This window comes from Lynx canadensis, chromosome A3, assembly GCF_007474595.2.
Source record: "Lynx canadensis isolate LIC74 chromosome A3, mLynCan4.pri.v2, whole genome shotgun sequence".
In the NCBI taxonomy this organism is placed as follows: domain Eukaryota; kingdom Metazoa; phylum Chordata; class Mammalia; order Carnivora; family Felidae; genus Lynx; species Lynx canadensis.
The window spans coordinates 15,736,946-15,749,005 of NC_044305.1; the positions used below are offsets into that span (position 1 = coordinate 15,736,946).

General features: G+C 45.9%; 1 protein-coding gene across 3 annotated transcripts in view; it reads right to left on the reverse strand.

Moving 5' to 3' along the window:
- PKIG (cAMP-dependent protein kinase inhibitor gamma) overlaps positions 1-12,060 on the reverse strand; it is a 94,586-nt gene that overhangs the window by 26,601 nt on the left and 55,925 nt on the right. The window contains exons 1-2 of one of the 3 annotated variants that reach the window (XM_030309550.1): positions 5,975-6,151; positions 2,412-2,898 (exon numbers count right to left, since the gene is read on the reverse strand). The exons of 1 other annotated variant lie outside the window; for it this stretch is intronic. The gene's annotated coding sequence lies outside the window, so the exon portion shown is untranslated. Of the gene's footprint in view, positions 1-2,411; positions 2,899-5,974; positions 6,152-12,060 lie in introns of those variants that run through there. One more of the 3 variants, XM_030309548.1, reaches the window with a different exon arrangement.

Sequence of the window (12,060 nt, forward strand, 5' to 3'; positions counted from 1 at the left end):
TATTTATTTTGAGAGGAAGAGAAAGCATGAGCAGGGGGAGAAGGCAGAGAGAGAGAGAGAGAGAGAGAGAGAGAGAGAGAGCGAGCGAATCCCAAGCAGGCTCCACAGTGTCAGTATAGAGCCCATCATGGGGCTCGATCCCACAAACTGTGATACCATGACCTGAGCTGAAACCAAGAGTCAGACGCTTAACCAACCGAGCCACCCAGGTGTCCCAAGCCAAGTTAAGAATCTTTGTAAGTCACATGGCAGGTTGGTAACAAAGCTGCAATACAAACTCAGGTCTCCAAACCCCGAGTCCAGTAGGACTCCAGCAGGGAGCTCAGGTATGAAATCACAAGGAGAAAGGCAGGCAAGCCAATGAATAAAGGAAGGCTCTCGGGAATAACAGCTCTCCTTGCCTTTTAGGAAAAGAATTATAGTCCAGGAGTAATATTCTATGCCATCTCAGAGAGAAACTTTCTCATGTACTGGAATACAGCTGCTGATTATGAGAAGGACATCCCATGCTCCTGTGTCTGCCTACCCACATCCTACCCAACCTTCAATGCTGCTAGGCCTCTAAAAGCCCAGGGCACAGGAGATGTATCTCTTTCATCTCTATGCCCTCAGGGCCCAGCCCTGAGTCTGGCACAGACTAAAAGCCTCTAAGTTTCTACCTCTAGTGGTTTCAAATCCATCTACTACCTCTTCTATCTCCCCACCCTTACCTTCTTGTCCTACCCAACGCCAATCCTCTTTCTCCACGACTACTGCGACTGCCCCTCAATCCATTCTCCACACAGCAAACACCACCCACAAAGGCTTACATCATCAGGCCTCTGCCTAACCCTCTGAACCCTAACCTCTGCCTCCTTCTCAGTTCTCTTCCCCTCTATGCTTCAGCCACACTGGCTTCCCTTCAGTCTCTCCAACATCCCACATGCTCTCCTGCCTTGGGCCCTTGCACACATGTACCTTTCCCTATCTGGATTCTTTCCCACAACACCCTTCCTCCACACCTCCTGCCTTAGCTCTTGGCCTAACGGACACCTCATCTCAGCACTGGCTCTTCAAGCAAACCTGCCCTGACTGCACCCCTGTTTATTCATTTCATAACACCACTACACGTCCTTGTAAGCTTCATGTGAAGAAGGACCATGCCTGTTCCATGAAACACTGTCCACCTATCACCTTGCCAGTGCCTGGAAAATAATTAGGTGCTCAATAAATACTAACTAGCTGAACACAGGAAAAGAGTATTGAAGTGAACTGAAGGCTCGACTCAAATGCCACTGCCCCTCCTCTTTCTCAGGCTTTCCATGGCACTGTCCCTCTCTGGGGGTGAACAATGACACGTGTTAGAGTTATTGGAGTCTTTTTTTTCCTATCAGACTTCAAGCTGCTTAGAGGTCTCATTTACCTTGGCATTCCCCATAGTGCCTTGCATAACGCCTGACACACAGAGGGTTCTGAACAGGGGACGAATTCTTGCACACGCACGGGAAAGTACAAGGGAAGGCTGCAGTCTCCAACCACAGACAATGGTTTCTCCTACCCAGGGGAACGCAGCACATGGCATGAACACCTTTGAGATATGCAAACAGAGACTTTGCCCAGAAAATGACAAGTGAAACCTGAAAAGCAGTGGTAGTGTGTGGGTGAGTGGATGGGGGGTGAGGACAGGACAAGCGTGTACTGTTAAAGGGGAGTTTCTTACACTGGCAGAAACTTTCTAGTGCCAAACTGGAATGTGGATAAGAGACCTAACAAAGCCCATACCCTTTGACCTGGCCAAGCCTTATTAAAAAATCAAAGATGTGAAACCACTGGGTGAGGATTTAAGTGTTTTTCTGTACTGTCTAGCTTTCCTTCCATGAATATGTTCTAATTTCATAATCTGAAAAAGGAAATGCTCTACAATAAATGTTATAAAAACAAACCAGCAAGATCCAGTGGTGATCTTAGACTGCAAAATCACCTGTCCTTATGTCTCCTTAAACTTGGGAATGAAGATATAGGATCCTCCAAGGCGGGGGCCCCTGCAGTTTGTGAGGAAGAGTTCCTGTCTTTCATCTGAAGCCTTGGACAGGAAGGTTCCAGGAGTGAAAGCTTCAGCAGCACGCAGCTCTCATTTCTCCCTAAAGCTGGCAAAGCTCTGGGGGTAATCAACCAGCTGGAGATCGGGACCCCTATCTGCCAGATGCTGGTCCACTCCAACTGTTCATCTGTCTGTCTTCCGTGACGCTCTGAGAACTTCACAAGCCACAGGCTATCTCTCCTCCAGGCCCTGTTCCTCCACCCTCATGCTTGGTCCCAGGTCTGCCCTCAGTGTAATTTACTGAATGGCAGAGACCACACCTATAAAGTACTAAACATAATGACTGACCTAAGTCCCTGGGACATAATAAGAACGCATCAGCTAACAATACCTTCATTTCTTTAGTGACCTGAAGGTCCATTATTCATTTCGGAAAAGCCAAGTTGAAGAGTAGTAATTTCTTGGAAGATTAAAGAGACGTCTTCTAAATAAAGTTAGGAAACGCTGGCTTCCTCTAATAAGACAGATGCATTTTAATCTGCAATTTAGAATCACTCAGCATCAGAGCTGACGGCAGCTTCCAAAGGAACCACTCTTTGAAGAAGCAGTGCACAAAGTTTTCATAAAGCATTTCTGAAAGATTTCCAGGAGGTAGTGAGCTCAGCCTTGGGTCATGATTAATGACTTGTTTCCAAGAACTTTAGATTTTCCACGTCTGTCTCCACTTAGGAATCACTTCTGGCCCCTTGTGAAAACACTCAGCAGAGTTAATTGGGTGAACTCAGCTTCTTGTCACACTCAGAAAGTAACACCTGCCACCAGCTTCTTCCTTAAGTGGCTGGGCCAGCATCCTCTGGTCCCAGGAGAACAGCACCTGACTGGGTGACAGGAAACAGTGCTAAGGCTTTGTTGAAAGAGCCAGGATGGGCTTCAACACTGATAAGTTCAGAGATGACCTCACATCCCTCATACAAATGCCATCCAATGACTCAGGGGGCCAGGGCCTGTGTACCTTGGCTAACATTCTGTTTCTGGAAACCATAAAGTAGCTAATCCCAAGCATTTTTGTGCCAACTAAGTAGGCTATGAGCTTTATCCTGTTTCATCCCCATGGTATCCCTGGAGGTAGGTGTAACTGTGATCCCCCCCACTTCACAGAAGAGAAGCAGGCTCTATGAGGTAATCTAAGATGTCTCCACTAGGAGGTGGGGAGTACCTGCTCCCCTCTCCAACTTCTCACTGAACCCTAGATAGTCTGAAGTGACAAGGACTGCAGATACCAACCAGCCCAGAGGTCGAAAATACAAATGCCCACAGGGGACAAGGGGCAGGCAGGAGACTAGAGATGGTGACAGGCAAGCAAATAACACAGATGGTAAGCAACTGGGGAGCACACCTGCTAAAGGCATTAAAATTAAAACAAAAATAAAAACCTAAACCAGGTACTTTCCTTCCAGAAATATCACCTCCTCACCACCATTTTAGGAGGAAGGACCAGTTTTTAAATCAGCCAAAGTCTGGAGATCTTGGGGAGCTGGGTAGAGGCAGAGGCCCACTGCCCACGGCCATGGTGGTTCCATGGCAGCAATGGTGCACTTTCAAGGGTTGAGCTGCTGGAGGAGACTGAAACTCTCAGATACTCCAAGGGGCTTTGAGAACTCTCCTGGTAACCATGGTCTTAATTCAAGCGACTGTTTGTTTGTTTTTGAGAGAGAGAGAGCACGTGAGTAGGGGAGAGAGGCAGAGGGACAGAGAATCTTAAGCAGGCTCCATCCATGCTCAGCGTGAGCCCCATGCAGGGCTTGATCGCAAGACCCTGGAATCACGATCTGAGCTGAAATCAAGAGTCAGATGCCCAACAGACTGAGCCACGCAGGCACCCCTCAAGCAATTTTTAAATACTGCATCTTCTTGAGGGTTAGAGTCTCTAATAGGCTTAAAGATAAAAATCCCTTAAATTGACAATACCTGGAACCCTAGAAACTCAAAATTCAAGATTTGACATCTGCTTTTCTTTGCGCTTTGGCTCTGGCCATCCTTTCCTGCAGCAGGAGAGGCCGTGTCTCGGTAAGATGAAGGTAGAAGGGCAGCAGAGAGATTTTTCCTTCCTTTTCTCCCTCTCTTGTGCCAAGCCAGGGACTAGGATGGTGGTCTCTACATTAAAATCGAGTATGCTGTGTCTCCTCTGGAACTGTGTGCCAGGCTTTCTACCTGGTAATGGGGTTATGGTAACGTCCGAGACAGACTCACGAGAGAGGGCACATGGTCCAGAGGAGACACGGTGAATGGAAGTTATGCCAGTAATTGGGAGCACAGTTCAGGTGAACACGAGGAAGGAGTTCAGGATATATGGAACATACAATGGAGATCGGGGAGTAATGACGCTGACCACCTCGGGTTTTGCAAAAGGGTGAGCATAACATGGGGTTGAGCACTTACGAGACGCTCGTTAGTGTTAATTCTTGTTTCTCCTCCCTCCCTATTGTGTGTGTGCCCACACATACACCACACTGAGACTTTCTTCATCACACCTTACAAAACTATAAAAACTCAGAAGTAACTTACTGTTTACTGTGTTATGTCCTCTTTTAATTGTCCTCACAGGTGCCCGTTTTTAGCCACTCTGGGATACTGAAAACCACGGGCACTTTGCTCCTCAAGCCCTAAGGATTCTCCTCAAAAGCAAGAAAGATATGGATGGTTCACGTCAAGCTGAATTCTGAAATATAGCGACCATCTAGTTTTGTCCCTTTATTTAGGAACAAAAGAGGAAACTGGGGTCCAGAAAGTGTAGAACGCTTGCTCAGGGCCACAAAGTTTCACTGGGTGGCCCTTTGTTTCTTAAAGCCGAAGTCTTTCCCCTTTAACTTTCCCAACTGCTTCTACCTGGTGGCAGGGGAGGTGGGTTGCTCGCAGCGGCTGCAAGCCACGTACCTCAAACCAGCGCAGAAGCCTCAGCTCCGGCGCCCGCTGGTGAGCCTCCTCCCTTCCCCTCTGTACAGAGTGGCTCACCCGTTTTTTTGTTTTTGTTTTTTAATGTTTATTTATTTGAGAGAGAGAGACAGAGAGAGAGAGAGAGAGACAGAGAGAGAGCAAGCGGGGGAGGGGCAGAGAGGGAGACACAGAATCAGGAGCAGGCTCCAGGCTCTGAGCTGTCAGCATAGAACCCGATGAGGGGCTCGAACTTGTGAACCGCGAGCTCATGACCTGACCTGAAGTCGGACGCTTAATTGACTGAGCCACCTCGGGGCCCCTCGCCTGGTTTAAAATCCTAAAAACAAACCCCAACAAATAAAATGCCCAAGTGCTTACTTACACTTGTTCTGTTTATTTTCTAGTCATCAACAGCAAATTTTAAAAAGGAAGCAATAAAAATACCACGAAGCTAAAGTTTTCCGACGCTTCTTTCCATCCTGGAGTCTATGAAGCTACTGCGGCATTAGGTGTATGTGATAAGCTAACTTCATGAAACCTAATCATCTAGCTTACATTTAGGATACCAATCTTATATTTGTGAGGAAAGGACTACGGGGAATTTTCACTTGCAGGGACGTGTGTCCCTGGAATGTGTAAATTTGGTTGTACCACCTTCTTAATCAGAGAAAAAAAACGAAAGGTTTTTACAAACACCGATGCCTAAGGGAACACTTATTTCTTTACCTATCTTTAGGGCAAGCAGCTGCTTTTAAAGCTGTAGCCAATCTGTCAGCCTTCCTGGGGTAAAAAAGTCAAACAGCGTTTGAATGGAGCCCATCTGTGAAGCTTGAGTTCAGACTCTAGCCTCAGGCAGTTTCAGACAAAGTCATAATTTTCAGAGCAATAATATATCATAATATAAAAATAGACACTTTGTGGCCAACAGGCAATAAAGCCAGCGGAGCTCTCCAGAGGGCTCTGCCTCCAAGCTCTGCTTTCCCTTGGGGTGGGAGCGACGGAGAATAAAGTTCTACTCACAAGAGCGAAGAGTTTCTCCAAAGTCCAGGGCTCTTCAGTCACAAGTGAGGGGAGGATTTAAGAAACCAGGACTCAAAATGCTTCCCTTCTGAGGGTTAGCAAGATTAGCAGACCAGGCCGGCAGAGCAGTCTGGATTCTTTCTTGCTCTCTCTCTCTCTCTCCCTCCCTCTTTCAGAGTCTCTAAATGAAATGCACTTCGAGGGTTTTAGTGGGTGTTTCCCACGTCTCTGGCCAAGTAAGTCCCCATTTGTTGTAACCCAATGCTCAGCCTGATGATGTCAACCACTCAGCTGCCTTGCTTGGTTTCCACCTCTCCGTCCACGGGGGAGATCCATTTCCTCTGGACAATGAGCCGGGGGGGGGGGGGGGGGGGGGGCGGGGGCTGTAACTGCATCCCAGGCCGTCACACTTGCCTAACATCCTTCCTTCAATTTTAAACAGTGCAGCCTTAGTGACAAAAGGCTTCCTATCCAGTCACTGGGCCAGGGATCCTGGCCTAAGTCCCTTTGCCTCATAGTCACTGATGACCAAAGGTGATCTGGTTTGCTTTGCTGTGTTTTCATTCACTTTGGTATGTAATATGCTTCCTAGGATGGAGATCCCCACTCGACCCCACCCCCATTTCCTCCTGCTCAATTTTCTCAGTTGTTTAATTTCTCCTCCCAAGTTTTCTGGGTGCATGCTGGGCACAGTGCATGTTTGTCCCTCACTTAGGGGAGAGGACATGTGCCCAAGTGTGAGGTTTGGAAGGCGCACTGGTCTGTTGCCTGGAGAACTGGCTTCTGGTCTCAATCACACTCCTAACTGAATGGCCTCAAGTCACCTCTCTTCCTGCACCTCAGTTTCCCCATCAATGAAGATGGCTTTGGGGCCTCCTACTTTTGAAGGTCAGTGACTGAGGAGCTTATCAACAATCTCAACATAAAGAATTTTACTGCAAGCCGGCTGACGACATGCTTAAGGGAGGGGAGAAGCCTTGACAGGTCAGAGGCTGATGCCCGAGATGCCAGGCTCAGCCTGGCTCCTTTAGCCTCCTTTGTGGTGCAGTTGAACTGTTTCTCTGGGAGAAAACACCAAAGAATTCACTGAACAAGGCCTGGGGGACATGGGAAGAGGCAGCATAAACTACTGGATAAGATAAAGAAGTATGAGAACTGTCCTTAGGGATTAACGTGGAACAGCAGGGGTTAGGAGAGAGAGTAGCAATCTCTTGCATTTGCAGAGCTCTTGAAGGGGAAGACACACGAAAGCCCTGCACTTCTGGGTACAAAGGGAAGCAGCGTGACATGTATATTGCTTATGGGCATCAGTGTGGGAGCCAGAGATGTGGATCTGAGTCCTGTGTGACTTAACTGCTCTGAACTTTTCTTTTTTTAAACTACAAAATGGGACACTAGGGCCTGCCTGTTAGGGCAGTGAGAAAGAACACGTGCAAGGGAAACGAAAGCATCTGCACATACTACGAGCTGATAGACGGCAGCTTTGTTGTCGTACGTAATCTCGCCTGATTCTCATTTTAGGAGAATTAGTACCTGGGGGCTAAATTCTTAGTCTGCTTTTCCTGGGTAGGAAAAATGAAACAAAGAGAAGTGACATGCTCACGGTCATACAGCTCAAGATTAAAGGGTGAGATTTGGAAACTGAGTCTTTTAACTCCTACTTAGGCCAGCATGTATGCCATACACATGCCAAGGCTACTTCTCAGAATGGTAACTTCTCTGAACATGACCCTTGTTTCTAAATGGGATCATCTCTACTTAGAAAAATGAGCTAACTTATTAAAACAAATAGGGAAGGGGTGGGAGGGAGGATTTTCAGCCAGGCCAGGGGAGGGGGAGGTAGTCCATCTACTGCCTAACGGAAACACGACAGGCCATTCATTAGGTAAGAGGCGGTACTACTTACTTGCTTTGCTACCAAAATACCTCGTGACCTGAAGGAGTCTGGGCTTCCGCCGCCCGTCCCCACAAAAGGCAGATCTGATCTGTCTTAAACTTACTTGGATGGGAAGATGGGATTGGAGCTCTTTTAGGAAAGAAGCTATTTATAGGTGGGGGTAAGGCTGTGGGAGTTTGTGACTTAACAAAAATTTTAATTAGTTCTCAGAAATCTTTGATGCTGTAATCAGGAAGGACTAAGCAAACAGACTATATGTCAGGAGGGAGTGTGCCAATCTAAGGCCTTCCCAAAGCTGGTGTGGGGCTACAGAAGGAAAAGCACTCCAGCCTCTTAACTCATGGAGAACAGTAGTTACCATCTCAGAGAGATCTGGGTTTTTCCTTCCTGTCCTTGGATGGTCCAGCAATGTATATATAACCTTGGGAAAGTCAACTTCTGTGTAAAGTGAGAATAATAACACTTACCCTACAAGGTTATTGTGTGGATTAAGTGCCTGGCACATACCACATGTTCAAAAATACTTGGAAAAAAAACTTGCAAAAATAAGCTGCGACATCCTAAAGTAAAGGCATTATTTTCTAATTCTGATTCAGTGTCACCATCCTCTACTCTGAAGATGATGTAACGGTGAATGAATAAAGTCAAGGATGTTGGGAAGCCAGAGGACCCATTATTTCTCTAGAATTCTCTAGAATTCATTCTCAGGATGAATAAGGAACAAAAGCCCACCTAGAGCTGTGTTCTCAGCAGGAACACTCAGCTTGGAGGGACTGGAGGTGGAGACTGGGACTACTGTCTGGCCAGGCCTTTATTCCAGAAGCCCAAGGGGGCATCAGAAAATGAGCTGGGCCCTGGACAGATCAGTTTACTGAAATCACTCCCAATTCTTTGAATCATGTTTTGTTATTTGAACAAGAATAATAGTAAGGAGCGTGTTCATAAAAACAAAGATTGTTTTCTTCGACCACATATATTTTACTTTTTTAAATTATTTTTTTAAATTTATTTTAGAGAGAGAGAGCACAAGTGTGGGAGGGCGGAGAGAGAGGGAGACACAGAATCTGAAGCAGGCTCCAGGCTCTGAGCTGTCAGCACAGAGCCCAAGGCGGGGCTTGAACTCTCACGAACCATGAGATCATGACCTGAGCCGAAGTTGGACGCTTAACCGACTAAGCCACCCAGGCGCCCCATCGACCACATACATTTTATAACACTTGCCTGGCAGACTGAATACTTGTACATCTGTGACAGAGTCCACGAAGAGAAAACAGGACAACACCAGCACGCTCATTCTGTCTTCTGACAACGGCGGATTTACCGTGTGGACTGGGGCCACGCTCTGTGCCTAGCGCTCTACAGACACCACCTTATGTTACCCTGACAATTATCAGGGGCAGGAGGTATTTGGTATCCTCTCATCTTACAGCTGCGGAGACCGATGCTGCGGAGGCTGACCAACCTGTGCCAGGTTCACTGAAATACGGGCAGGAGCCTGGGCTCCTCGCCAGGGCTGCCTGGGGCCAGGCCTGTATTCTGAAGTCCCTCACTCTACTGACTCTGATAGGGTTTCCCTGCAGGAAAGCTCCCAACTCTACACGGCCCGCGGTATTGGCTCCACCTGAGGAAACGCTGGCTGCTTCTGAGCGCAGAGCTGTTCTGAAGGGCTCAGGCAGCCCCTTTGCACAAAGCTGCCCTTAATTCCCACCCTTCACCCCCCAGTCTGGAAGGGGTCTCTCCCTGTGAACTTCCTTAGTACTTTATCTGTTTTTCTCTTACAAAACTTATGCTTTTCTCCTCTCTGAGGCATATTTATTCCTGGGCAGATCTTATGTTGCTAGAATCTGAGTTCCTTATGGAAAAGATCTGTGTTTAATTTATGAGCATTTTGTACATATGATGAGATACTTGTTAAAATAAGAAAAGCTATAAATCATAAAAACTTACAATGGATGTTTACCATACACCAGGTAATATTCCAATTGCTCTATATAAATTATCTCATTTAATCCCTGTGAGGTCCTATGAAGTAGGTATTATTATTTCCATTTGACACATGAGGAAATTCTAGACACAGATCAATAGGTAATTTGTTGAACTGGTAACTGACTGACATCTGTTGAAAGGAGCATATGATGAATAAGTTCTGGCCATGGCTACTGACCTAGTCCAAACAGCTGCTGCAAAATGCAATTAGCTTTCACCCTATCAAAGGCAGGTTTCACGGGCACCTGAGTGGCTGAGTAGGTTAAACGTCTGACTTTGGCTCAGGTCATGATCTCATGGTTTGTGGGTTCGAGCCCCACGTCGGGCTATGTGCTGACAGCTTGCTCAGAGCCTGCAGCATGCTTTGGATTCTGTGTCTCCTTCTCTCTCTGCCCCTCCCCCACTCACACTCTGTCTCTCTCTGCCTCTCAAAAATAAATAAATGTAAAAAAAAAAATTTTTTTAAAAAGGCAGGTTTCAGTTGTCATGCCATTTCAAACTCTCTCATTCACTATGGCACACAGCTAGAAGGTCCCCATTTTCTCTAGACATTATTAAGAGGCATATTGACTGAGACAATTATAAAAAAATAGATTTGTTTTTCTTTCCAATTATAATTGCTTACTGTAAAAAAGAGGAAATATAGAAGAGCAGGAAAAAAGGGAGGAAAATCATCCATCTTCCTACCACACAGAAATAACCAGTTAACCTCCTGGCATATGGACCCAAAAAGAACCATACCTACACTCAAATAATGTTTTAAAATCAGACGCTTAAGGGCACCCGGGTGGCTAAGTCAATTAAGTGTCTGACTCTTGATTTCGGCTCAGTGCATGATCTCGAGGTTCGCAAGTTCAAGCCCCATATTGGGCTCTGGGTGCTGATAGAGCAGAGCCTGCTTGGGATTCTCTCTCTCTGCCCTTCCCCTGTGCACACTCATGCGCGCTCTCTCTCTCTCAAAATAAATAAGTAAACTTAAAAATAAAAAATAAAATAAAATCAGACACTTAAGTCATTTGGGGGCAGAGAGGACTCAGTCCCACAAAAGATGACAAAGAAATGTTTGATTTTTTTTTTTTTTTTGATTTTGGAATATACCTGGCTGTATTCTTTATAGGGTTTGATGTTCTGAGGGTCCACCTCCTGGGCCCCCTTAGACTGCTGGTGATGTAGCCAGTGTGCCCGATGGATGGATGGCAAGAGAAGGGAAGCCTGATCCCAGATAGCATGCACTTAAAAAAATAGGTAGGTTCACAGGATACCTCCTGTCTCATAGGAGATTGGGCGTCCTTATCCTGACCTTTGAGGGCCCCTCAGTCTAACTGCTGGTCAGGTGCACTAAAGCAAAGTGTACCCTTCAGCATGGTACACAGAGCTTCTGGCAGCTTCCCAGGCAGGGGTGAGGTCCATGTGGCAAACAGACAACCAGTTCCAGAGGAAACGAAGGCCTAACTCCTAAAAGGAGGCTTTTATTATTGCTTACAATTGGCAAAAAAAAGGAAAAAAAGAAAAAAAAAAAGGCATCACAGGGCATCTGAGGAAAACCAACAGCAGGACAGAAACTAAAATATAGAGAAAATGGACTCTTTTATGGGAAAGAAATTCAGACAAGTGAAAACCTTTCAAAAAATTTTCTTATGTCTTCAGAGAGATTCCGAAGATACTATCTATGTCCATAAAATAAGCTGACAACACTGGACTCTTAGAAATTAATAATATGAATATTGAAATTAACAATTCAGTAGAAAACCTGGAAAACACGAAAAGGAAATCTTTCAAAATACAGTACAGGGGGGAAAAGTTTACAGGATAAAAAAGGATTTTGATCTAGAACAACAATCCAGGAAGTTCAACATTAGACTAAATAGGAATTCCAGAGAAAGAATACAAAGAAAAGTACAATAGGAAATCATCTAAGAAATCATGAGGAAACGTTCCCAGGGCTGAAAGGAAGGCTGCATCCTTAAAAAGGAGGAGAGTCTCCCATGCCTATATGCATTCTCCTAACCTTGCAGAATCCAAAAGGAAAAAAATCCTCCACGTTTCTAGGGAGACTGTTTCAAAAGAAAAGAATCAGAATGGCATCAGACTTCTTCCGAGCAATACTGGCTGCCAGAAGACAACGGAGCAACGCTTTCAAAGGGAAAAGTTCTAAAGGAAAATGATTTGGAACCTAGAATTTATCCTCAGCGAGGCAAAATGC